Source organism: Panthera tigris, chromosome C1, assembly GCF_018350195.1.
Source record: "Panthera tigris isolate Pti1 chromosome C1, P.tigris_Pti1_mat1.1, whole genome shotgun sequence".
Taxonomy (NCBI): Eukaryota; Metazoa; Chordata; class Mammalia; order Carnivora; family Felidae; genus Panthera; species Panthera tigris.
The window spans coordinates 68,449,534-68,477,068 of NC_056667.1; the positions used below are offsets into that span (position 1 = coordinate 68,449,534).

General features: G+C 38.0%; 1 long non-coding RNA gene across 1 annotated transcript in view; it reads left to right on the plus strand.

Annotated features, from left to right (window-relative positions):
- Positions 1-14,403, plus strand: part of LOC122241469 — a 173,200-nt gene extending 158,797 nt beyond the window's left edge. The window contains exon 3 of the long non-coding RNA XR_006221638.1: positions 14,339-14,403. This is a non-coding gene — a long non-coding RNA (uncharacterized LOC122241469). The remainder of the gene's footprint in view (positions 1-14,338) is intronic.
- Positions 14,404-27,535: the final 13,132 nt, after the last annotated feature.

The window sequence follows — 27,535 nt, forward strand, 5'->3', positions numbered from 1 at the left end:
AGAAGGTTTAGCTTTCCTGCATATTGCATGAGACACGAGGATAATAATAGTCTCCTATCTTCGTACTTTTGCATTATGTTAATGATCGTCAGGAAGGCAATGTGCCAGGAAGACTACCCAGCCTTCTACTTCTGCCCGAGGTATCTGCGTTTTAATCCAAAATATCTATGTTTAAATTCAAATCCCAGAAGAGACTCAAATGAGTCTACCTTGTCTTATGAAACACTTACTTGTGCCAGTGAGTGGATTTTCATGCTGTGGTGCAGTCAGACGTACTTCAGTTTTACAGCAAGTGTTTCTTAAAGAGATGCTTCTGCTCTTTGCTTCCTCACTGGAGATAGCTTTGGCAGTGGTCCAGTGAGACTGAGAAAATACTCTCAAATTAGGCACGGACTGGTGATAATTGCTAATTATTGAATGTCAATGGGTGAGAAAAGAAAAATCCATGAAATAGCAGAGATGGCATGTAAAAGTGCCAAGCACACTGTCATAGTATTCGATCCATCAGTCTTTATTAAAAAAGGGGGGGGGGTAAATTCAATTAGGCTAAATAGATGGTTATTTAACAACAGTCAATAAAATATTTCTTTACCGTATAGTAAATAGGCTTATATTTAACCACAGCTTAGTATATTCCAATGTTAATACCAGGGCAGTTTGTTTTCATAGCTTGATCTAAACAGCACTCTATGTTGACACTTCTATTGCGTATTTAATGAACTCATATCAAATATGCATGGCAAATAAATACTATGTTCCTGGTAAACCTTTATTCCTTCCCCACTCTCTTGATCTTTTCAAGTGAAGTAACGTGCTTTTCACAATATATTTCTTCTCTCATAAAAATGCGTATCACAACAGTGTAACTAAATCTTATTTCAATATTTTTGCAAGGCAGAAAAGAAAAATCTAGATCATTTTAAGTGCAGACTTGCTGCTGTTTTAAAATGCAGCTCAGAACTCTACCTCAGTTGGCCTCTGAGCAACCAGTCTGCTGAGAAGTACCCTTCTGAAAGAAAGGATTAAGGCTCCCTGAAAGTCCTTAATCGGCCGCCTCTATGAAAAAAACACTGTAGCAATGTGTGTGATGCTGCTGATCAGAATCAAGGCTGGCAGTGATGGCTGCCCTTAGCACTGTATGTGTGAGAGCATAGAGAAAATGGAGCTGCAGTGGGGCTCTGCATCGGGCATGGGAGCAAAGTATTGGTAATTTCCCCCAAGAACAAAGTCAGGAATGTTGGAAGCAAGAAATTAGGGTGGTTGGGGGTGCGTCTTTACTGTTATGAGATTGATACAAAATAGTATTGAAGTGACTGGGATTTCAAAGATTTGAAAGTGTCACATAACTGGCAGGTCCTGAGTCTCCTATTTAACCTATGCATAAAACACAGATAAAGGCTGCATGCTGGAAAGAAATAGATGAATACATGCACAACCTTCTGCCTCCTGATTTCTGACCAAGTCATGTTTAGATTGTGATGCTGCCATGAGCATCCCTTTCACTGAGGGAAGAGAGGAGGGCAATTTGCTCCCCCGGTTTTTAGAGATGGCATGTGGTTCAGCTCAACAGAGAGCAAACTAGTGATTTCTTCCTTTTTCTGTAGACACATATGAAGATAGAAACTGCTTTGCAGTGTTTGTCTGGCCCAGAGTGTGCAATCTGTAAAGGGTTTCCTGGTAATTAAATTTTGAAAAGGATATGAATCCCTTTATTTATATTGGGTAACTTTGAGACCAGAAATAACAAATGTTTGATTCTTTAGCTCAATGGACTTTGAAATAAATGCTTATTTTTGTTCATCTCTAGCTTTGGGTATTTTTTGAAATGCAGCTTTAAAGCTAGCCTTCCTTGTAATTCACTATGGGATGTCTTTATACACTGCTGACAGTAATACAACTCATTTTGGGTGATTAACTTAACCCCCAGTATTGCAAGTGTCGTGCTGCATTAGCATATCTTTCAAGGAATAGTTGCAGTGTGAGAAAATTGCCTGTAGGATTATTTGCAACTAGGAACCTGTGAAATGTAAAATAAAATTGAAGACTATAAAGTAAAACATCAAAGCTACCTAAAATATTAATAGCCAGCACTCTAAAAAGTAATTTAGAAGATTGCATGAGGTAGTGAAAATTACTAATTTAAAAACAGTTAAAAAAAAAAACAGGCAGGAGTTTAGAACAAACAACAGACAATAGAAATTCATTTTGTTCATACGATAAAAGGAGTTCAAGAGATACTGAAACCTTATCAGTTGAGAGGGTCTAAAGTTCAATATTTGACCATCCTGAACTTAAAGAAATATGAAAGCAAGGCTGACATTTTCTCCACTTCAAGATTGAAGAGAAAATATACTGTACCCTTAGTAAAATATCGTAGTGTATCGAAAGAGCATTTTCAGTCCCTCTTGGAAATTTTGTTTCACTGAAGCATTTCTTTTTTTAACTTGTTCTGTGATATCTCCCTGTGGTTCAGAGGTCATGTGATTGGCTATTTCTTAGGCATTTTCCAGGTTCGAAGCCAATTCTTCAGTACTCTGTCATTCACACTAGGTGTTTTGTTTTGAGAGGAAAAATGTCAAGTGACATGGTGAATGTACTTCCTTTTCTTAAAGGGTAGGATCGGGGTTAGGAGCAGAATGCATGGATTGTGGAGTCATATGTGTCTGGGTTCAACTGTGCCTGCCACCTTCCAGCTCTATGACCTTGGGGTAACTTACTTAACATCTCCAAGTCTGTGCAAGTAGGTCATAATATCTATCTGAATGTGTTGTCAAAGATTCTATGAGACAACACTCATAAAACTCTTAGAATATTGCTTGGTGAGTAGCAAACATCCAATAAATGGTAGTTTACTTTGATGATTCATTATTCGAGATGATAGTTTCAGAAGTGGCAGGTAAGGCCCTGTGAAAAGTGGCAAGAAGCTCCACATTATGCTTGTGGCATGGCAGACCTGAGGTGCCTTTTTATGGTACTTTTTTACACTGGGAACAATTTTCCCCGCTTAGTTCTGTGATGGAGCTACGGGGAGAAAGGGGAATGTGTAAGGGAAGGAGTGCATGGTGGAGGAGAAGAGGGTTGCATCTCCTGCATCTGGAGAATGGGCACTCAGTGCTCATGCTGGGTGCTTATATTTGTTGAGCATCTTTGAAGTAATACTTACCTAATACAGGTAAAAATAAATTAAAACTGGGCATTTAAGTAGAGCCCATCATGTTACCAAATATTTCAAGATGTCTGATGAAGTGAGGAATTGTACTCACAGTAGAAGCATGAAGTTAACACAAGATTGGAGCAAGTGAGCATATTAAAGAAAAAAACAATAGGAATAATAAAAAAAGGGAAGAAAGGTAGAAAAAAAGGAAAGGAATCACACATGTGAAAGATGATAAAAAAAACTGAAAGAAAGAACATGGAACAAAGATGAAGAGATACTCATAATGATGATAATAACATTTTATGAACATTGGCTATATGCCAGGCTGTGTACTAGCATTTTAGTTTCAGGGTTTTTTTTTCTTTCTTCTTTTTCTTCTTCACTTCTTAATTCTTGAATTTTGAACAAAGATCTTATTATTTCCATGTATAGCTAGGGGAATGGGTTCAGGAAATTAATTTGCCTAAGATATACAATATTTAGAAAATCAGGAGTTCAAGAAATATGATGAAAATTATTTTTTAAACCATAGGCATCAAATAAGATTGTGTCATACCTTGAAGAAATTAGAATATCATCATAGGAAAAGTCACTGTTGAAGTCATTGTGAAGTTGAAATTAAACCATGTAAAGTCCATTGAATTATGGCAAGAATACTGTTGTTATAAATTGTATATTTATCATTCCATATTATGCATATGTCAAATGTATATGCTATTAGATTTTTTAAATTATTGTAGCACAAAGAAAGCACATTTTTAATTGTTAAACAGATAGCCACTTTTTCTAAAATTATTAATTGAGCAATGATTAGAAGCACACCGCTTAAAAAATGCTGAGGAATTAATAAGATGGAGAACACAATACCTTCCTTTACACCTTGGCATCAACAACTATTCTTTGGCGGGTTATAGTCTGTGTTTAGCACTGTACTAGGACTTTGTGTTCATGAAGAAAGACAATTTGTGATCCGTGTTGTCACTGAGCTCATAGTTTAGCCTGGGACCATGACAAACATGAAACACCATAATACAAAAATACTAAGAACGCAAATAATAAATGAGGTGAGCCAATCATTGCTGGAAGAATTCAAAAACAATCCATCATGGCTGGAATAGTTGGGGAAAATTGTTAACAAATTGTAGAAACTAATAAAAGAAAACAGTAAGCATGTAAGAAAACAATAAAGAAAAAAAACAATAAAAGTACTAAAATAAGACATTGGAAATCCTTCATAGGAATATGAAGTCTAACTATGATGGAAAATGTAGAAGTCAAAAAAGAAAAGGTTTCCTATATAAAAATGAAGATCATCTGCTGTAAATAAATAAATAAATAAATAAATAAATAAATAAATGTCTTAACCCAAGGTAAAACTTAATGAGCAAGCAATTAGTCAATGTAACTAGTATATGAGACAAATGGGTTAATCTCTCAACTACAGAGAGTGCTTATAGAAAATGTTAAGAAGTTTGGACCCAGAATATGAACTGACAGTTCATTGAAAGGGAAATACAAATGGTTCTTAAGCAAATGAAGATTTACTTAACCTCATTTTTATAATACACACACACATAAATGTAAAATACACTGAAATACTATTTTTCAGTTATTGAATTATTGAAACTAGGAATGGAGTCCCAAATAAACCACATGGACTAGTCAGAAAGGCAGAATCTCCAAAGAAGTTTTGATGTAATGTCATAGGAAAAAGGGAATGGATATTGAGTAGAAGAAAAAAAACCAAAAAAAAAAACCAATCTCATCCATCTAGTGTAAATGCTAAAACTACACCATATCACTATTTTACCAGGAGCACTTTATGCCATGGTTGTTTCTAATGAGGAAGTTCTGTATTCTGTAAGAGTTCAGCATATTTTGTGTATTAAAATATGTTTTAAGACTGTTGCTTTCAATCAAGATGGAGTAATAGGACATCAGATTTATCCTCTCCACTTGAAATAGCTGAGAAAGTAGACAAAATATAGAGTTTTCAAGAACTTGAACATTAGAGAATGAAGGGCAGTGATTCCTAAGAATCAGGTTACATATGGGGTGAGTTTTATAATTATCCCAGCTTATTGGTACCAGAGGATTTCCAGGCTGCAGTACCTGGATGGGGACTCTAGGCAATGTATGGTAGACTTCTTGATTTGGGGGTAAAGGAGCTGTTTGGGAGTGTTGGGAGACTGAGGTGCCCAAAAACTCACCAACCAACCAAATAAAAAAAACCTGTAGGTATCTGTAGGGGGTCTTTCTTGAGTAATTAGGAAGGCACTGTTCAGCAAATATGTGTGAGGAAACTACTGGAGGCCAAGCGAAGAACTAGCTGATAGCATTAAAAGCAACAGTAGTCAGAGCTCACACTAGGCCAAGAATATTGCTTATTTCCCAGACAGACTGGAAAATCATGTAATTCAGAGAATTGGGTAAATACTCAGAAGGGTCTCGCCTCAGCAGAGGGGAAAAATGAGACATCGACTACTGTTTATACTTCAGCCTAACAAATCTTAGGAGCAAGACCCAGAAGGATCAAACGGTTTCCAAGTTACTTAACTAGATCCCAGAAGAAAGCTCAAGAAGTTTAGAGGAAAATAGAAATATCCAGTGCTTAACAAAGTATGATTTACAATTTCTGGCATGTAATCAACAAATTACCAGTTATGAGAAGGATCAGGGAAATGAAATACGTAATGAGGAGAAAAATTAATCAATGAAAAGCAGCCCAACTCTGAAACAGAGGTTAGAATTAGCAGACAAGGACATTAAAACAATTATTATAATCGTACTCCATATATTCAAAAAGCCAGAGGAAAATTAAAAATGTTATATAGAGACATGGAAGATGCAAAAAAGACCCAAATCAAACTTCTGGAGATGAAAACTCTAATGTCTGACATGAAACGATACGCTGGATAGGATTAATGATAGATAAGACATTGCAGAAGAAATGATTAGTGAACTTTCAGATCTAGTAGCAGAAGCTATCCAAAATGAAAAACAGAAATGGAGAAGACTCAAAGAAAACAACAAAAAAATCAGATCGTTAGGAAACTGGGGACAGCTTCTCTGGCAACCTCACACATATGTAATTGGAATCCTGAAAGACAGGAGGACAGAAAATGTTTGAAGAAATAATGGCAAAACTTTCCAGAGTTGCTGAAAACTACAAACCCACAGATCCGTGATGCTCAATGAACTCCAAGTAGAAAACTGTACTAAGGAACAAAATAACCTGTTTACTCAAAATGAGTGATAAAATGAAAATCTTAAGGACAGCCAGATGATTTCTGTGATCTACAGAGGAACAAAAAAATAAATATTGAGGCAGATTTCTCTTTAGAAACAATGCAAGTGAGAAGATAGTGGAGTGACATTTTGAAAGAAAAATAACTGCCAAGGAAGAATTTTATAACCAGGTCAGCTTCTATTTCAGCTTAGAGATGGAGAGACTTGGAAATAATAGGGACATGTAACATGCAACAGGAAAATACAAACTGCAAATTAATGATGCTTCTTGAATTTGCCAGAGAATTGAAATGTGAATTATTGGGAGTAGTGAGGCAACTAGAGAGAGAAATAGGATCCAAGCATTTGTTTACCTGGGGCAGACACCACTGGCTGTTTAAAAGGTGGTAAGAGGATATAGCTAAAAATTGTTAACAAATTGCTAAAGATGGAATGAGGGCTGGAATAAGAGTGAAAAAGCTCCTGAGGACTTCAGATAATACAACATTCTCACACTCTTGGAAGAAAAGCCTTAGCCCCACAAGGCACTAAGATGGATGATGGGAAGAGGCCTGAGATAGGTTTTCTCATGGTTCTCTTTGGGAGAAAGGAAAGACAGTCACTGCCATAACTCTACCCAGAACTATTTTTCCTATTTCCCTTTCTGATCAAAAGCTTTAATTAACCTTTGAGGGTGGGTGTTGGTGGTAAAGAACAACACAAATGTGTTGCTTTAGGGCACTGGTGGGAACCCACTGCAATTTGGAAGAGGGAGTTTTTTTTAAAAACATCACTTGAGGAGGAACAGAATAAGTTCCAGTTTCAACATTACAATAAGAAGAGAGGCAGTGTCCTTTCTTATGAAGGACACTAGCTGGGCTCATAGACACTGTCCACCCAGAATTAAGGCAAACAAGTGTTGAGTAAAAATAACAGTGGAATATAGCTGAGAGAGCTGCAAAGAATAGATTCTATCTGGGGAGAAGTGCAATGAGAAAACACAGCACTAATACCAAGGGGAGAGCAAACACTTTAAAACCTTCCTTGGCAACCATCCCATCTCTAAACCCAAGGTATCACTCAGGGAATTTGAATTCTGTGGTGAACCGAGACCCATCATAGCAACAACAAATCTCAAACACAGTTCAACTCCTGACTAGACCATCATAAACCCTTCACTAATTGGCAATAATAATAATAATAATAATAATGATAATAACAAACAAACAAACAAAAACTCTGCTTATTTCCAAGCTTAAAAATATTTATTTCAATATCTCCTGTCCTACACAAGATGTCTGGCTTTCAACAATAACAACAAAAAACTGTGAGGCATCCAAAAAGACATGGGAAAACATTCTGAAGACACAAATCAATCACTAGGACTAGACTCAGTTGTGACACAGATGTTGAAACTCTTTGACAAGAATTTTTTTTTTTTAATATTCAAGTTAGTTAACATACAGTGTAGTCTTGTCTTCAGGAGTAGAACCCAGTGATTCCTCTCTTACGTGTGACACTGAGTGCTCATCCCAAAAAGTGCCCTCCTTAATGCCCTCATTGACAAGAATTTTAAATATGATTAATATATTAAGAATTTTAATGGAAAAAATTAGATTGCAGTGCAAGATCAGATGGGTAATATCCACAAAGAAATAGGAAGTAGGAAAAATCAAATGGAAGCACAAGAAGTGAGAAACATGGCTAATAGAGATGAAGAATGTGTTTCATGGGCTCATCAGTAGACTTGATACAGCCAAGAAAAGAATTAGTGAACTTGAAGAGAAGGCAACAGATAACACAAATTGAAACAGAAAGTACAAAGAGTTGGGGGATTAAGAAGTCAAACACCATAGAGCATACAAGAGCTGTGGGACAATATCAAATGGTATAATAGAGGCATAGTTGGAATTCCAGAAGGAAAAGAGAGAGAATGGGGCAGTAGAAATATTTGAAGAAAGTTTTCTAATATTATTGACAGATATGCAAACCAGTCCAAGAAGATGAGAGAACATGAAGTAGAATAAATATCATAAGACCACACCAGACATTTTATATTTAAGCCACTGTAAATGAAATACAAAAGATGACTTGAAGGCAGTCAGCGGGAAAAAGATACATTACGTATGGTAGGATGAGATAATAAATACACCAGACTTCTCATCAGAAATCGCGGAAGCAAGAGGACAAGTAATATCTTTAGAATGCTGACAGAAGAAAAACAAAAACCTGTTAAAACGAAGAAACAAACAAACAATAACAACAAAAAACCGTGTTAGCCCAGAATTCTATGCCCAGCAGAGGTATTTTCTATAAGTGGAGGAAAAATACTTTCTCAGACACACAAAAGTGGAGGGCCTTCGTTTCTAGTAGACCTATTCTACATAGTGTATCAAAGGAGGCAGGTTATTATGTTTTTTTAAGGAGGTTTTTCAGGCAGAAGTATTATGATATCAATCAGAAAAACTGAGGAATATTGAAAAATGAATAAGGTAAAATGAAACTTCTATTTTTGTTATAGCTTGATGTCTCTAAGAGATCCTGGTTGTTAAGTCAGAAAGAGTAACAATATAATGTGTGCTTAGTGTATATGTTTTAAAAATAACAGTGGTGCAAAAAATATCAGGGAGCGATTTGGGATGTATTTTTATAAATCATAACATTACAACTTAAGTGGTATATTATTTGAAAATAGATTCAGATAGTTTAAAAGTGCATATTGAAAAACCCTATAGCACCCACAAAAATGGTTAAAAGAGACACAAATAATAATTCAATAGAATAGATATAACAGAATCATAAAAACCGATCAACTAACCCAAAAGAAGGCAGAAAAAGTAGAAAGAAGAACCAGAGGACAATACGATCCAGGCATTCCAGCTTCACGTATTTACTCAAGCAAAATGAAAACATATCCCCATAGGAATATTTGTGTACACATGTTCATAGCTGCTTTATTTGTAATAGCAAAAACCTGGAAAAAATCCAAATATCCACCAACAGGTAAATGGATAGGCAAATCATGTTATATACATACAGTGGAATATTCAACAATCAAAAGGAAAGAACCGTTGATATATACAACAATATGGATAAATCCCAAAAACAGTTATGATAGATGAAAGAAGTCGGTCAAAAAAAGACTGTTTTTATTTGTGTAAAATTCTAGAAAAGGCAAACTAATCTAAAGTGACAAAAAATAGATTAGTGGTTGCCTAGAAATGGGGCATGGATGGATAGGGTATGGAAGATAGCAATGTAGCAAGAGAAAACTTTTGGGGGTGTAAGATATGTTTCTCTTGATGTGATGCTTTTATGTGTGTGTGTGTGTGTGAGTGTGAAAACTTAACCTGTATCCATTAAACACATGAAGTGTGTTGTATGTCAATTATATGTCAATAAAGCTGTTAAGGAAGTATGTTTTGTTTTGTTTTAAAGCTTATTTTTTTACTTATTTTAAGAGAGAGAGAGAGAGAACACATACATGTGTGAGCAGGGGAGGGGCAGAGAGAGAGACTCCGTGCTGTCAGTGTGGGGCCTGACGCGAGGCTTGATCCCAGGATCTCAATGCCTGAGATCATGATGTCAGTCAAAACCAAGAGTCACATGCTTAACCGACTAAGCCACCCAGGTACCCTGATAAGGTATGTTTTAAGCAGATTTATGATAGCATTTTCCAGTTTGCAGCAACTATATTTTAATTTCCACGTAACTTCACTGTGCTTCCATAAATTTATTCTTATACTTTCCTGGCGCCAGATCAGAATATCATGCCTAACTAACTAATTTATGCAAACATTATGGCCCCAAACTATCAAAACATTATCCTACGTCACACACTACTACTAAGTGCTGCAAAGTCTAAAATTCTGCCTTTTGATTTCCACCCACTGTTCTTTCTATGAAGTCATTTTGTGGCTAGCTGCTCATCAAATCCTTTCCTTCATCTTCCTGGGCACACAGCTGTATTACATTTTCTGTCCTTCTCTTGCAGTGAGATGTGGCCATGTAACCCAATTCTATCTAAGGGCAAGTAAGCAGCAGAAGTGATAGGCACAACTTTCAGACCTGATCCTTAAACTTCTCTTGTACATGATCTTTCTCGCCTTTCCCCATCATCTGGCTGCCTGAGGACCCTTCCAAGACCCTACAAGAAGGCACAGCTACAATATGAAATGCCTTTGTGTGTAAATGAAAATGTAGAAAGCTGCATGCTCACCAGGGACAGCGGAATTAGACTGTTATGTGAGTCATGAAATAAATTTTATTGGGTTAAGCCATGAAATTTGGCATTTGGGTTGCTACAGCATCCATATTATAATAACTAATATACATTGCTTATTTTTACCAGCATTAGTGGAGATGATAAAGGTGACCCTTAACATAAATGTGTCTTTCCCTGCACAATTCTTTTTTTAAGGCTGTCTTTGTACGTTTACTCTGGTGCCAGATTCACAGTGGATATTTAATAAATGCTTTTTAACTTTCTTGGACTTACTTTTTCCATTGTCATTTTGGAATATAGAAACAACAAAAAGGAAAATACATTTATTTGTTTCAATTAGCATGTCTTTATGAAAAAAAATTAAAATGTAAGTTTTAGAAGTTTTGTCAAGACAGATATCTCACAACCGTACTGCCACACAGTAGCTTTCTCTATTATCTGTAAGAATATGAGTCATAAAACATTGTGATTGAGAGAAATAATTACTGTTGAAATAGAGTGCACGTAAGGGTTTGTAGTTACTTGCAGAAAACTTATTCACACTTTTGATCAAAATTCCATTATACAATTCCAAATTACGTTTTGAAAAACAAGTTAGAAAGCAAAACACTTTTCTTTAGTACAAAATCATCTTGTAAAAGGATTGTGTTCATGAACAGTGATATTTCATTTCAGCTTGTGGGTGTTATTTCTAAAGAAACTAAGTGGCTCTATTTCTCTATAGGATTTACTAAAACAAACTTGACTACATGAGTAGGGAAGGAATATGGCCATTTGTCTCTACTGTTCAACTAACTGGTGATTGTTAAAAAGTGCTACCCATGTCATTCCTTTTCTGAGTAGCTTCAGAGGATGTGATACCACCTGCACAAGCCACTCACTCCACCTCGCTCGTGGCATAACCACTGGCTCTGAAGTGCACATAGCCCAGAGGAGGGAAAAAGGGGGCTCTCTTCTCAAATTGCAAGAAATAACCTTTCTAGAGAAATTACTACAATCATAGAAGAATTGCTGTTTCTTTGAGGAATAAGAAAAGAAATATGTGGGCAGTTGGGCGTCTGAGGGGTTCAGAGTGGGAGATGTGAAATGGCTACTCTACGATGTAGAAAAGCCCTTTCTTGCAGCACATTTTTGAACCAGGCTCTTACTTGACAAGTACAGATGGGCCAGGAAAAAAAATTTGAGCTCACTCGGTTCAGAGGGTAGTGTTACCTGGGGGCTATGTACTTTACACACTGAGATCACAGATGTTCAGTGAACATGGAGGTGTTCTTGATGAAGTTCTGTCCTTACTGCTTTATTTGCTTATTTATTAGAGATAGCTGTTAATTAGTGAAGTAGGCACATATTTACTAATGGATAGACTTTATCCCATAAATACTGAAAATAAAATCTTCATCCAAAGAGTGGAGAGCTTAAGAAAGAGCTTGAAAAGGTTGGGAATACCCCAAAGAGAGGTTGAAGAGAGAGCCTTGAGGCAGTTCACGGGTCACAGACCTTCAGATGAGTGAGGAGTCACTCAAAACCCTCCTCTCTACCTTATTCAAAATATATCAATGGACTTAATGTGAATAAATCAACTCCATTCCTCTGCCCTGGAAGATCATAAATAGAAAATCAAAGAACTAAAATCAGAGGGCTAAGAAGGACTTAGAGAAGTCACAGAGTTCACCAGTTTGCCTCCCAGCATAGGATGGCATCTAAGTCTAACAAGGCAGGTGATGAATATTCTTAAAGGTGGCTGGTGGTTCACACTGTTCAAATGGATGTCCAACTACCATTTATTAAAGGAAAGAGCTTTTGTTCCCCCGCTGATATCAGTGGCAGAGCTGTTCTAACTAAAATATGTGTTAAATATCAGAAGCCATCAATGCACTTATACAGGATTATATTTCTTGGACTTCAAAGTAACGTTAGGCAGTGTGATTTAAAATTGTAACTTTTAAATTAAAAAAAATACAAGTTTTCACCACTGATAAAATTGTGATTTTATTTTATTTTATTTTATTTTATTTTATTTTATTTTATTTTATTTTATTTTATTTTATTTTATTTTATTTTACTTTACTTTACTTTACTTTATTTTACTTTACTTTACTTTACTTTACTTTATTTTATTTTATTTTATTTTATTTTATTTTATTTTATTTATTAGCTGCTCAGTTTGAGTCTTCTTGGCTCATCTACACTCAGGCAGAGGGTGCACAGGGGGTGGGTCTGTTGCTCCCTCAGTCCCGCCTCCCTGCTCCCTTGGGTCCCTCCTTGGACCCCAGCACCTATAGTAGCCTAAAATTGTGACTTCTTAATCATTGTTCTGTGCACTTATGGTACAATTTTTTTTTTTTTTTAATGTTTTGCCTTTACTTTTCTCCCTGTCCTCAAGTAGTTGTAGCTGGATTGTTTCTAAAATTTTCCTATTTCCCTTACTTCTCCCTCTATCTTAATCCTAGGGTGTATGATTTGGATTTCGAAAAATCTGGCATAATGGAGAGAACCCTGGACTCCTGAGAGTTGTCTGAGTACAGGATGGGAGCAAAAGCAGTTTTAGGATAGTGTGGTAGAGGCTCTGGTGGAGTCATGGCAGCAAGCAAATCACCACTGGGCCAGTTAACTCTTAACTGGAGAGTCAGGGAAAGCTTCTTCGAAGTGATTTGGCTGGGAGGAGGGATGGGGGGCAAGGGGTGGTGGTGTTCCACTGAGGAAACAGCATATACAAAGTTGCAATGTTGCAAAGCTGTTAAGTAGCATAGTCCATTCACTCTGTTTGTAGTAATCAGTTACTCATTACTGAAGTCTAGAATGAATAGCATGGAGAATCACGAGATAGGCATAAATAGGCCAGGTCATAGAGAGGCTAACATCATTAAGGAGAAATTTCTGGATACTACCATTGACATGTTATTAGATTTTCATCTTTATGGATGTTCCTTCTTCCCATGAGAGTAATGAAGTAATTTACTAGCAGGAGGCCCACAATGGCTAAGAACAGCTACTACGGATATAGCTGGAACCAGAGTGGTAAGGCTACTGAGAGAGGAGCCTAAGAAATAAAGACTCTTTTATAACCCAGCCCAGCTGCTTTTTCTTGCAGCGATGCATTCTGATGAACCATCCTGCTGCCCAGAACCACCATTATATCTGTAAGGCTTAAATAGCTATGTTTATAATTTATATTTTGGTGGTAAGGCCTACTTTAATTCAAGTCAAAGACTGACCTGAATTTAAGAGGAGGAAGCAAGGTTGTTAGGTAACCAGAAGACAAGCTGGCACAGTTCTGTTGTCATGCAAGGAAGTGTCCATTGCTTTAGATCCTCAGCCTTTCAAGAGACTGTGTTCTCCTTCTACTCCCTTCCAGTCCAATGTGGCTTAGTTTTGCACCACTTCCTTAATTTGCTGACAACGGTCCCATAGCCCTGATGTATTGTCTGAACTGTGCTTTTTTAAAGCTGATCTGAGCTACACAGTAAGTTCCAACATTACTGGATCTCATCTCATGTTGCAAACTCAGTCTCCCTTTAATTATGGTGAATTTGGACAGCATTTATTCCATAGATAAGAATAAAGAAAGTTGAAAATGAGTTTCTGAGAGTTCATGTAGCAAAGAAGTGGAAACCCAGATGGATTCCTTCATTGTTATTACAGCAGCAAACATGCTGAAAGTTCAGGTCACTCTGTGAGTTGGTTTCCACTTTGTATTCATTCATTCATTCCTTCATCTTGTATTCCAGGATGGTGTAAGATGGAGGGCTCTCTTGCAGGCTAAGCAAGAACCTTGAAGAGCAGTGCGATGTCAAGGCACGTCTGAATCTTCCCAAGATTTGCATTTTTATAAAGGTGTGTCAGGTTAGTCTGGTTTCAAGCATAATAGTAAGAATAAGACTAACTCTTTGTCCTAAAATACAAATAAGTAAATAAATAAATTTTAAAAAGAGGGAAAGAAATAAAGGGGGGAACCAGTCTCCATGCTGGATCCCAGCTTCTCAGAATTGTGCGAGCCCCAGTTTAGGCCTGAGTTTGTGCTTTACCACTCATCCCAAAGTTGCTGTTGTCAGTGCCATCTTCTGCTACGTGTTGAGGGAGCACTTTTTCTTCATCTTGTACTGTCCATAAATGTCTAAATCATGACTGAACAGAAATGAACTTTAAGGCCAATGGAGTTAGCTGGTGTAGTGAAATGTTTATTGCCAACTGACCTATTAACATTATTCTTGCTCAAGTAGTACCCAACTATGGACTCTTCCTCCCTATATATAAAGCCCTTTCTGTGAATATCTTCCAAATACCTTTGAGTCTCTAGAAATAACGTGTGCAGCAGTGCATCTGAGAAAGGGAAAGGTCTGGTTTGCATGGGAAGGTGCTCTAGATTAAGAGCCAGGTCAAGAAGGCTCGGTTTTACTTTTGGCCATGTGAACACCAGGTCAATGAATTTTTTTTTTTGAAATAAAAATTTATGGTCTGAAATCTATTCCATACAAAATGATTCCATTTGAGATTCTATTTTAGAGTTCATATTATCAACTTTAATAATTTTCTTTAAACTTTAAACTTTTTTAATGTTTATTTATCTTTCAGAGAGAGAGAGAGAGAGCTCACATGCAAGCAAGTAGGGGAGGGGCAGAGAGAGGGAGACAGGATCTGAGGCAGGCTCTGCGCTGTCAGCACAGAGCCTGATACGGGGCTAAAACTTACGAATCATGAAATCATGACCTCAGCTGAAGTCGGATGTGTAACTGACCGAGTCACCCAGATGCCCCTTAAATTAATAATTTGGAGATGATTTTTTAGCACTGTAGTTTAAGAAACACATCCTCTTAGCTTTTAATGGGTATGTTGTCTTCTATGATATTTGATTTGTAAGAGGTAAGTTATTTCCCATATCATTGTAGTTTTCTTCTTCTGACATAGGATCAAAGTAAGATCCGTTAATTTTTAAGATTGTGGTTGGTGCCATAAAGATTTATTCAGTTAGCTTTCGGGTTTTCATTTTTGTTAATATGAATCTCACAGACTAAGTGGTATGAAAATAACTAATTATATAGTGTGACAAAGTAGGTTTGTACATTTCTCACCAAAAGTATTGTGCTGAAAACACAATTTTCATTTTGTTTTTCATATGTAAAAATTAAAGGAAGATTTTAGGACAAATAACTGCCTTGACTTCAGATAGCTTTCTTCTGTGTTTGGGACTCTCATTGCCTATGACAGATGAAGCGATTTCAGTGGGACGATTCTATTGTTTAATTTGATATCCTGACATTCTAATGGTTGCATCATGACATCTAGTTGTCCCAGATCTCTTTATGCTGTTTTGTGGGAGTGACAGTGTAAAAAAAAAAAAAAAAACAATACGCATCTTTAAGCTGCCATTCTGCTTAACTCCTCCTCTGCAATAACATTTGCATGCATAATACATCATAACAAATTAGATGTCGCAAAGACACACAACAGGAGTTATGTGAGTGTGCGGTAAGAGCTTGGCTGATGTAGCAGGAGAGGAGGAGACTGGAGGGTGAGGGAAAAGAGAAGAAGAAGAAAAAGACTCATGAATGAAAATGTCCATAGAAGATGGCAGCTGAAATTTATCTTCTCATCTTTTTAAGGCCAGTAATCAATTGCGGAAAAGTAAAGGAAAAGGGAAAATTCCAAACCAATCTGGTTACCACCAGTCTGATAGAAGATTGGAATTAAACAATGCTATTTTGTTCTAGAGGGGAACATATTCACTGGTTTGAAGGCAGTTAAAGTAACTATGACACCGAGGAAATCTCTTTATTTCACATGTTAACCTGGAAAAAAAAAAAAGGAAGATATTGAGGTTGTAATTCAAGCTTATTGGAAGTGTTTTCTAGTAGACTGGAAACAATCTTCTTGACTGAATGAGCCTAGGCTGGAATTACAGCTGTACCCATAAAGACCTCAGCCACTCTGCTTGGCTTCTACCTTATAATGACTGGATTAAAGTGTTTTTCTTATGTGATTGTATGTCTTCTGGCCTCCTGACACACAAAATTGGTCAATTTAGAAGCACTGCTACCTGATGGTCATTGAAAGGCCATTGTCCCTGACGTGCTATTAGTACATGTCATACCTTGGCCAATAAGTGGCACGAGGACCGGGTCCTTTTCTAAAAGGTTGGAATAGCAACTTCCAAAATGATGAGAATCAGTCAATATCTGCTGATGATTTTAAATGTTTTGTTTAGTCTGACAAAAGCACAAGAAAGAGGAATTGGACTCCTGGTTCCCTTTATTTTTGTCCCCCCCCCCCGCCATCTCTTTCCATTTTTCTTACTCATTTTCTGTCTGTTTTCCACAAATACATAAGGGAAATAATAAATTTTCAGTATCATGGAAGTTGGATTAAATTCAGGAGAAGCCCCAGATATTAGTGTGGTTACGATACATGCTGTAAATCTTTGCTTTCTGTCCTGCTCACCTTGGCTTCTATTTCCTTAGCTTGCCCCCTCCCAGCCCTCTTCCTTCTCCTCTGATCTCAGGCCAGGCGTCCCACTCTGCAAGGAGGCACGTAACAGATTGCTTCAGTGAAGCATTTGCCATTCTCCAGGTTTTTTCTCATCATTCTCTTGCAGCCTTTTTCCAATGCTCCTGACAATGTGGAAGAGCTCCCCAGCCAATCATTTTCTGGCATTCCATTGGTTCCATGGCGAGATCCGAGGAAGCCCATCAGCCTCTGCTAGGCTGATAACCATCATTGCTTCTAATGTGTGCTTCGGCATTTCTCATCACAGCATGCATCTGTTGGGCAGATAAAAGGAGAGATTTACAAATATATAATCAGCAGATGTATGAAGGCTGTTGAAGCAAAGTAGACTAAGAAGGAAGCATATCCACATTTTCTTGGGGGCAAGAGTAGATAAATATGCTGGCTTTTGTATGATTAGGTCATTACTAACACCTGGAGGCTGTCTCGGTCCTTGGAGGGAAACCATGGAGAATATTTGGTAACGAACACATTTGGTTCACAGAGGGGGTTATTCTAAGCCAGATTGGAAAACATTTTAAAATGGAATATTGCCTGCATAAAAGAGGCAGATATTTCAGCTTTGCTTCATAACAGGAGTTCTCTAGTGGATCCTTCTGCATAATGGAGCCGTATGGTGGGTCTATGGAATATCACGCTCTGATATCAGAAAAGCACACATATCTTCAGCCAAATGTTTGCATGTGCGTTAGAGCACATATAGTATTATTTAATCACTTTCGCCCAGGCCCTTGTGTATTAGCTCCCCAGCACCAATTGTATAAGGAGCCTCACTTAAAACCAGTGGGGTTTTTGAATACCAGTGAAGAGATTTCAAAACTATAGTCCTTGAAATATTATTTCAAGTCTGTCTCTTATTGATCTTTAGTATTCTCTTCCCCTACCCCCTAAATTTCCTACATAAGAAACATGGAAAATATTGGAAACTTAAAATAAATATTAAGATAATTTCATATTTGAGGCTTTCCTTTCACCTTAACTAGTATAAAACTGATAGATACCATCGTCTCGCTTCATAACACACACTTTGTGGATGAATTTCTCCAGCACATCTGTTAGAAGCCCTAATTTTTTAAAAAGAGAAAAAGGACACATCATAAACTTGTGGGAAAGGAAATAAATACCAAGAAATTAATTACTTAGCCTTTGCTTGACAACAAGAAAACCTTGGTGTAGTGATTTCTCACCATGGACCCAGATTTCTAGAAAACTGTACATAACCAAGTGAAGCTCTGTGGGTCACACTAAGTCATCAGGATATTGGGAAGTTGCATTAGGATGACACTGTCCGACAGAGAGGAATTGCTTGCTCTGGTAAGAGATTAAAAATTTAATACTGTAGGATATTATATCATTCTAGGCCTCTCTATTCCTTCTCAGTTTCTTTCTCACACTGTCTAGTTTTTTTTCTCCTTTCTGCTCTATCTATGGTGAATACCTCATGCTTCAAAAAAATTTTTTAAGGGGATCTTTCAACTTTTTCCTCTGTAAACTTTAATTTGTGGGTTACATTTTCTTAAACATGAAGCTTTCCTTTTCTGTGCCGGAATTAGAGGAAAGAAGTAACATGGGTGCTATATGCTGTGTCTTCAATAAAGATAAATGGTAGTGGTTTTTGGATAGAATTAAATGAATAGTTAGAGACACTAAATTAAGAGAGGCACAGGGGTGCCTGGGTGGCTCAGTCGGTTGAGCGTCCAGCTCTTGGTTTCGGCTCAGGTCATGATCTCATGGTTTGTGGGATCGAACCCTGCCTCGGCTGACAGTAGGGAGCCTGCTTGGGATTCTGTCTCTCCCTCTCTCTCTGCCCCTGACCTGCTTGCATGTGCATGCTCTCTCTCTCTCTCAAAATAAATAAATGAACATTAAAAAAAAATGGTACAGAAAAATGTCAATGCCAGCCTCACACATGTAGGCTTCCTTGGCTGAACATCACCTAAGCTATTTTAGAACACAGATACATGCCTTTAATGATTACAAATCTTCTTCCATCTCCAAGTGAGATGAAAAAGAAATTGTATCTGTTTTTCTTCATTGTCTAAAAGATATATGCATAATCTGTATGATAAACATGTGGCAAGCAACTGGCGCATAAATAATTCAGTGATGTTGAACAGGGGATTTATTACAGAATGCCATTCCACATATCCCACCTCACCCTTCTCCCTTTCTGTGCTACTCAGTACCCGCATGACCTCCATCGAGTAGGTATGTTCCGTTAAATCTAGGAACTTCTCAATTTCTGTTATAACTCCAGAAACAAAACAAAAGAGAAAGAAACAAAACTTGGTATTTTAAGGTACTAAAATACTAAAATGTATTCCTTTTTTAAGAGATAAGTTTACCCCCTCTCCTAGTAAAATGATTTTGAAATTCAGATAAAGCTGAAATTGGAGAGGATTTCTCTCCCCCCACTTACATCCTACTTCATAGAATTTCCATGAGTCATATTGTTTTAAGGGTTCATAAAAGAACGTACTTGGTATTGTACCAATTTAATGTTCCAAAGGAAACATTTGCCCTTGAGATTCTTCTAATATGCTGCATTTGGATTCAATGAAAGAGTTTATGTGCACAACTTTTGCTGTCTAATGGGAATTTTTTTGTGTGGTCTGTCTGATGGCAATTTGGGGATGAGAGAGGAAATGAGAATCAATATTATATTATCAATTTCTGTTCATCGCCGTCAGCTTTCTGTCCCTCCCCCTAACACATTCTCACCCACCTGCACAGTGTTCTCCTTTTATGGTATTAGTATATGATAAAACTTTATTTCACAGCCTTAACATAATATTGTGGAAAAAAAGAAAAAAAGGAAGCCATTTCAGAACAACTATTGGTTTTGTAGCCAAACTTTTCTTCAATTCTTGATGTAAAAATACAAATTGTAACAATTCTAGTTTTCCCATACAGTCAATAGCTAATCACATTACTATTTTATGTGATAGATATGCCTATTCTGTGTGATCAAATGACTTTTCAATTCTTAATTTGGACATATCTTTTGAACACTGAGAATAAAATATTAAAAATATTCAGAAGTTTATAGTATTGTAACATCTTCCATGCATGCAGCTTTCCCTCTGTGTTGGTATTGGTGAGCAGATACTAACAATAACACTTGGAGAACTTTATTATCAAATTTTGTGTGCATTCAATAGGATTATGAGTTTTTGATCATACAAATGCAAAAGAGATTTGGCAGTAGCAGGAAGCAACATAGTTCTAGAAGCAAATTTCCATTTTATTAATCTGAGATAGAACTACTTTTTCCAAATTGCTACACAGCTTGAATTATCCGTTCAGCTTTCTCTGTTTATTCTTTGCACCACTAACCTCAGAATGTTAGTGGTTTACATAAATTCACAATCCTATGAAATCTGGGGGACTAGAAATCTTTGGATGCTATCCACACGACTAAGATGCAGCCAATAAAATTTTTAGCTTTCTTTGTAGGTGGTCTTTGTTAGTCTTGGTTAGTGACCTGTGTAAGTTAGAAGCAATGAAGAAGGCTCTCGAGATTTATTTAAGGTAAATAATTTTAGCAGCTCACAAATTTACTAGAAATTTCTCTAATGTGCCTTTGAAATCTATGCTGAAATCCTCCTTCTATATGAGAAACTCTTAAAGTGTGGTGTCTCAGTTGCTTCAGAAACCCATCCAAAATTTTTTTAATTATTTTATTTTATTGTTTTTTAATATATGAAATTTATTGTCAAATTGGTTTCCATACAACACCCAGTGCTCATCCCAAAAGGTGCCCTCCTCAATACCCATCACCCACCCTCCCCTCCCTCCCACCCCCCATCAACCCTCAGTTTGTTCTCAGTTTTTAACAGTCTCTTATGCTTTGGCTCTCTCCCTCTAACCTTTTTTTTTTCCTTCCCCTCCCCCATGGGTTTCTGTTCAGTTTCTCAGGATCCACATAAGAGTGAACACATATGGTATCTGTCTTTCTCTGTATGGCTTATTTCACTTAGCATAACACTGTCCATTTCCATCCACGTTGCTACAAAGGGCCATATTTCATTCTTTCTCATTGCCACGTAGTACTCCATTGTGTATATAAACCACAGTGTCTTTATCCATTCATCAGTTGCCCATCCAAATTTTAATCTTCTTACCCCACATTAGTTACGTGGCTGGCTAGGTTCCAGTAGTAGCCGTTACAAAAAGGTGAAGATCCAGAGTTCTTCCACCTTCTCCTGGCTTTCCCATCGCCTCTTTCACACCAAGCCACCTTTCCACGAAATACCCTAAGGCTCATGCTGCCTGGATGAGACTCTGATTGTCACCTTCTGTGTTCCTGTTGCCACATCTTATTGAGGAAGGTGGCATCATCTCACAGTTCCTCTCTACACCCCCACCACCGATAACTTCAGCCTCCATGTGGATAATGCACCTGACAACTAATTTCAATATTAAAAAAAACCAAACACTTTTTTGGCCTTTTAACAGTCCTCTCCCATGGCTACAACTGGTCTTTATCAGTACCCATGACTCTTGTACTTCATGAACCTACTCATTGGCTACAACAGAACAACCTGTGAGCCTCCCCAGTTCCTTTGATCCCTAATCTCACTAAATTTTCTCTTCCATCTCATTAATGTTTTTCAAGAGTCTATCATTAGCTCTTTGGCTGCAACCTCATGGTGCAACAATCTGTTTTTGGTGCAGGCCTGTTTTGCTAAACCCTCAAGTTTTGCTCATCTTGATCTTTTGCCAGATCCATTCTATACTTCTTCAACCTGAGGCAGGGGTTGTATCTGTTTGACAGCAACATTGCTGATTGTAGTGTGCTTGCTTAGTTACTCTTTTACTAAGATGAACTGGAATGAAGATACGAGCAGGAGATTTCAATGAATGAAGCTTAATCGTAGGCTTAATCGTAGGCTTCAATCGTGACTGGGAAAGTTTCTGGTAAAAATAGAAACTTTGGGAGTGGGGTGGAAGGTTGTGGCGGAGTGGGGTGGAGAATTGTTAATTCAGTTATTAGAATTCAAGGTGAATGTGAAGGTTCTGTTTGAAATGTCCCTTGGAAATTAAGAAGACTGGGCATTGCTGGGCACTGAGGACTGTGGACAGTGATCTGAAGTTGTTTGAATAGTTGTCACTTCACAACAACAGCAATAAAGGAGATTGACTCCACAACTCCTATGGTTTATGTTTTGTCACCGATTCCTTTATAAACACGATCTCATTTCATCTTCATAGCAATTGATTGTCATTCCTATTTTAAAGATTAGGAAGCCAAAGCTTAATCTATGGATGGAGCTACAAGATAACTCAATGGGAAAGTAGAGAGGGAAGAGAGTCCAAGTGACACAGATAGTTTTAGGGTATTGCTTGACAGACACTTGTTGTTTAATCTGACAGAGTTACAAATATATAGGGAAATGAGAATTTAAAGAAAAACAAGGTGGTCTTCATTGCTGAATGCCAAATGTTCCGAGGAGATTAAAAGATGATGACTAAGAAGAAATTGTTAGTTTGATATTCCCAGACCACTTACTGGTCATCCTGAGGAAGCAGGCTCAGAAGAGTGATGAGGACTGAAGTCAGTCACTTGACACAGAATGACAACTTGGAGAAATATGGCAGTGAGTGGATGGAGAGCTTGAAGGGTCAGAAAAGGTTTAAGGGAAGTTTTGCCTTAAATTAGTTTTGTGGATTATTATTATTATTATTATTATTATTTTAACGTTTATTCATTTTTGAGAGACAGAGAGAGACAAAGCATGCGTGGGGAAGGGATAGAGAGGAGGAGACACAGAATCCGAAGCAGGCTCTAGGCTGCGAGCTGTCAGTACAGAGCCCGACGCAGGGCTCGAACCCACGAACTGTGAGATCAGGACCTGAGTCGAATTCAGTCGCTCAACTGACTGAGCTACCCGGGCGCCCCAGGTGGATTATATTATATTGTGGATTATATTAGTTGGTGCAGAAAAGTAGACTTGGTGAAATCTTATTGGGTATCACAGAAAAGTGACCCTTTCAAGAAGTCACTTCAGATGGTGACACCAGGCCAGGCTTCATCCTTGCAGCCTCTCAGCAGGCCAACCAGCTTCCTGGTTGCTCAGGAAGCAGAACAGAGATTGTGAGGAACTCATATCTCATCATAAGTGCATCAGACCACAGTATGTCTTCAGCTCCCAGCCTCATGCCCTGAAGAGTCAGTGGCCCTAATGTACATTCAAGGGAGGCTGAAAAATATCGGGGAGCGTGTGCTGTATTTGGTGAGCTTGCCTCTCTTTACCACTTGAGTGAAGAAGGCCATGTTGCCTATTGAGATATTAAAACAACAGCTTGCAGGTTAGACTTTACAGCTAGACTGTTTTGTTAGAACCTGGTGATCCTGGTTCGCAAGTTCCATGTGTTAGTTTCTCCAAGTTAGCCATTCGTACAACCTTCTCCCCATGCTTTCCTCCTTTAACAGGTTAAAACTAGGAATAGTAATTTTGAAAGAGTTTTCTCCACAAAATATATGGTAGCATTTAGCAGCTTTGTAGATGCATGATTTGGCCTGGGATTTCCAGCTTGCTTACTGTGTAGGGAGAGGTTAAAAGGTTGCATTCCACCAGGAGCAAGAAAGGCAAGTAGAAAATAACAAATGGAAGCAAGAGTGGCTCCCTCTGAAGATTCAGGGATAGAATCCTCTGGCAATGAAGGCTTTCCTTTACCCTACTTGATTACCTTGTACAGGTTTGCCGAGCCCTGTATCCATTTTGTATCAAGGTCAGCCTTCATTCAACTAAGCTAAAGGACAGAACATGAGGTCGGTGGGGGAGGGCAAAGCCCTGCCCTTCCCACTTCCGGTGAGCCAGTGGGCAGGCGCTCACACTGTTTTTTGTCTGAAGACGGAGCGCAGTATCCAGAGTTCTCTGGTGGGTACTGTGGTTGCTACTCCTCTCTCCTCAGATTTCGGAACACCATGAACCATCCTGAACAAAGCCCTGGAAGCTGCAATAAATAAAAAGTTTTAAAACCTCAGAAAGGAGAGCCTGAGGAAGTACCGCCACAGTCAAGGTAAATTAGTATCACCCAGTGGAAAAAGAAGACTCTGTCTTCCATAAAAAAGGTTCTCATAGCCTGCCTCCTGAGGCATCAAAAATATCCTGAGGCCCTGTGGACTAGTGAGTTAGGCCCCATTTTAAAACAAATGATCTGATACAATATGATGGTCCATGTACAAAAAGTCAGCGGAGAAAACAATGATAGGCTTTCAGAAAACAAAACACAAACTGCTGGCTGGGGGAGAAGAAAATGTGGATGAAGGCCGCATAAAATAACCTTACTGCTCATATAAGATGGTAACTCTTTCTCTTTCTGTCCCCTTGCCTCCCTGCCTTTCTTGACTTTAGAACCCTTCCTACAATGATTCTTGTGTAGAAGCCAATATGTACACCAAGAGTGTGCCTGCTCTGGCTTAGTGGCAGGGTGGTTTGTGGGTGGAGCGATGTGATGCTCTTGGCAGGGACCCTCCTCCCAGCCTTCCTTCCTGTACCTAGCTCACCTCAGGTTCCTGCTCAAGCAGCTCTGGAGAAGTCTAGGCCTCCAGAGAGCATGGTGCAAACATCACTGATGCAGAACGAAAGAGTCTAATATTAAATAACACATTTTTCATTTTGCTGCAGTGACACATTTTTAATTTTGTACTCGGATAAAAAGAAATCATAAGTTTATGTTTATAATCTGGATTACTTTCTGTCCATGTTAAAGGTTTGTCTCTCTATCCCAAATCCCCGATGTCTCAGTTCCTGTGTGATCCTACCTCTGCCTTCATTTTTGATGTTACTCAGCTCTTTTCTGCTCCTTATATTCTGTGTGTCAGTGTCTCATCTGCTCTGCTTTCTGACTGCAGTCCTATGTTTTGCATTTATCTGGATAACTCTTACTTGTCCTTGTCATCTCTTTAGAGAACTTCACCAAACCCCAAAATACACTTTAGGCCTTGTTTTACACTCTCGAGATGTACTCTTCTCTCATAACGCTTTATCATGACTTCAGTTATCTGATTATTCATGAGATTATCTGCTTAATATCCAGCCCCCCCACCTCCCCGCATTAGACTCCAAGCTCCGTGTAGGAAAGTTTATATATGACTTATTCATCATTTTGTAACTGGCAACTAACAAAATAATTGAGAAATGATTGAGTGGCCAGTAAAGATTTGTTGAATGAATAAATGTTACAGCCAGAAGAGGCTTCCCATTAACTTCTCTCTCTCTCTCTTCTTAATTTGAGAGAGAGAGAGAGAGAGAGAGCAAGTGGGGAAGAGGGACAGAGGGAGATAGAGAGAATCTCAAGCAGGCTCCATGCTCAGCATAGAGCCCGACATGGGGCTTGATCCCATGACCCTGGGATCATGACCTGAGCCAAAATCAAGAATCGGACACTCAACCCACTGAGACACCCAGGTGCCCCATCTATCTCTCTTTTTTTCATTGAGGTATAGTTGACACACCATGGTACATTAGTTTCAAGGATACAACAAAGTGATTCTATAAGTTTATGTGTTATGCTATGCTTACCAAAAGTGTAGCTATCATTTGTCACCATGCAGTGCCCACCAGCTTCTTGTTAAGGTCAAATACAAAGGCTGCATTTCAAACATGCTAGTATATGTTTCCAGTTCAAACCTCATGAACACTGGGTTGATGGTCTAACAACCAGATTTTTTTTGGGGGGGGGCGGGGTCATATATAATGGTCCTAGGAACTTGGATGGTGCTTTTATTAAAGTAACTTTCCTTGTATGGCAACATTTAATCCTTACACCAACCCTGTGAAGAACGTAAGAATGAATAATGGTATCATTAGTATCTTGCGCATGAGGAAACGAATAAATCACTGAGAAGCTCTATCTTGCCTTGGCTTCTCAAGCTAACTCGTGACAGAACTAGAACAAAACCCACAATTTCTAGCCCAGTGGTAAGGTTATTTTGGTTTGTTTTTTGTGTTTTTTTAAAAATTACATATATTGGAGTAGCTCAACTGGGAGCTTATTCTATGGACAGTTCCAAGAAACCAAATACATATAATACATTTAAATTAAAGTCTGCACTGTTGATTCATATCTCCACTTTAGCTTCTGGCTTATCTGAGTGAACAAATGCTTACTCTTCAGGAGGGTCTCTGGATATCCAGTGAAGCTGTCATTGTATAGACATCTTTACGTATATAGAAGTAGATTGTTATCTCTTCACAAATTTCACTGTGGCTATGCCAAACTGGCCTACGTGACAATAACAATTGGGAAATCTCATTAAACAGCTGCATTCCAAACTCTTGGACAGAAATAAGATTGAGGTGCCTCCTGTAAAACTACTCTGTTAAATGGAATTTCAGTAACCAAAAGGGTTAAAAGGAAAATTATTCAGAGGAAACCTCGTTAAAGGAATTAGTAATGGGATATGGGAGCATGTTATCTTTAATTTGCGGGCGTGAATCCAAACTCAGTTATTAGTAACCAAAAATCTATTTCATGTGGGAATTTTAGAAGCTCTGGTGGAATAATTTAGGATGGAATCCGTCTGTTTAATGGATCATTGTGCACTGACATTTTTATTTTAAAAACAACATTTCCATGTGCATGTGGTTTTTTTTACTCCTTTTGCTTATTGCTGAACAGGTGCTTCTCATGACTTACTCTTCTGACATTGTTTCATGCTAAAGATCATCTGTTCGCAGTACATTGAAACTCCACTTTAAGACTGTTTGCTTCTGAAAATACTTTCATAATTAAAGCAAATCCTTTTTGGATCCCACCCAAGAGAATTTAATTGCTAAGACAGCAATTACTTATTATTTCACACAGTCTTATTTCAAGAAGATTCCAAAGTCTTGGGACTCCAAAGAGAGTTTTGTAAGAAAGTGCCATCAAACTCTCATAATGTTCTGGAAAGGCTGTATCATGTCAAGATAGAGGTGACTTTGAGCTCTCTTGTATCACTGGTCCATCCCCCAAAACATTCACTGTGAGGTGGGAAAAGGGTGCATTCCGCCAAAGTGAAGGTCAGAAAGAGCCTGGAGAAAAGTAAGGTAAGACCAAGAGAGTGCTGTTGGCATTGGCCTTGCCCTTGCCATCCTCAACAATCTCTGTTTTAGTTGGAGGGCATTGAGGAATCCCTATACTGATGGCTCTGGGCCAAGTACAGAAGGAAATGAGTCAAAATTGTATGAGGTAATACATTAGAAAAATAATATGTTTATTTCCAGGCGTAGCTGATTCTGAAAAAGTACCATTGTAATTGGTTGTTTTAAGAGTAATGTCAAAGAATAGACCAAGACAGGTTACAGGGGCTCAATGTTATTAATCCTTAAAAAAAATAGAGCATCTAGATTAAGCTGAAGGCATACTTGTGGAATTTGGAGCAGTTTGTAATGCCTTAAAAGCCACTCCCTCTGGTGCACCTGTTCACTGGT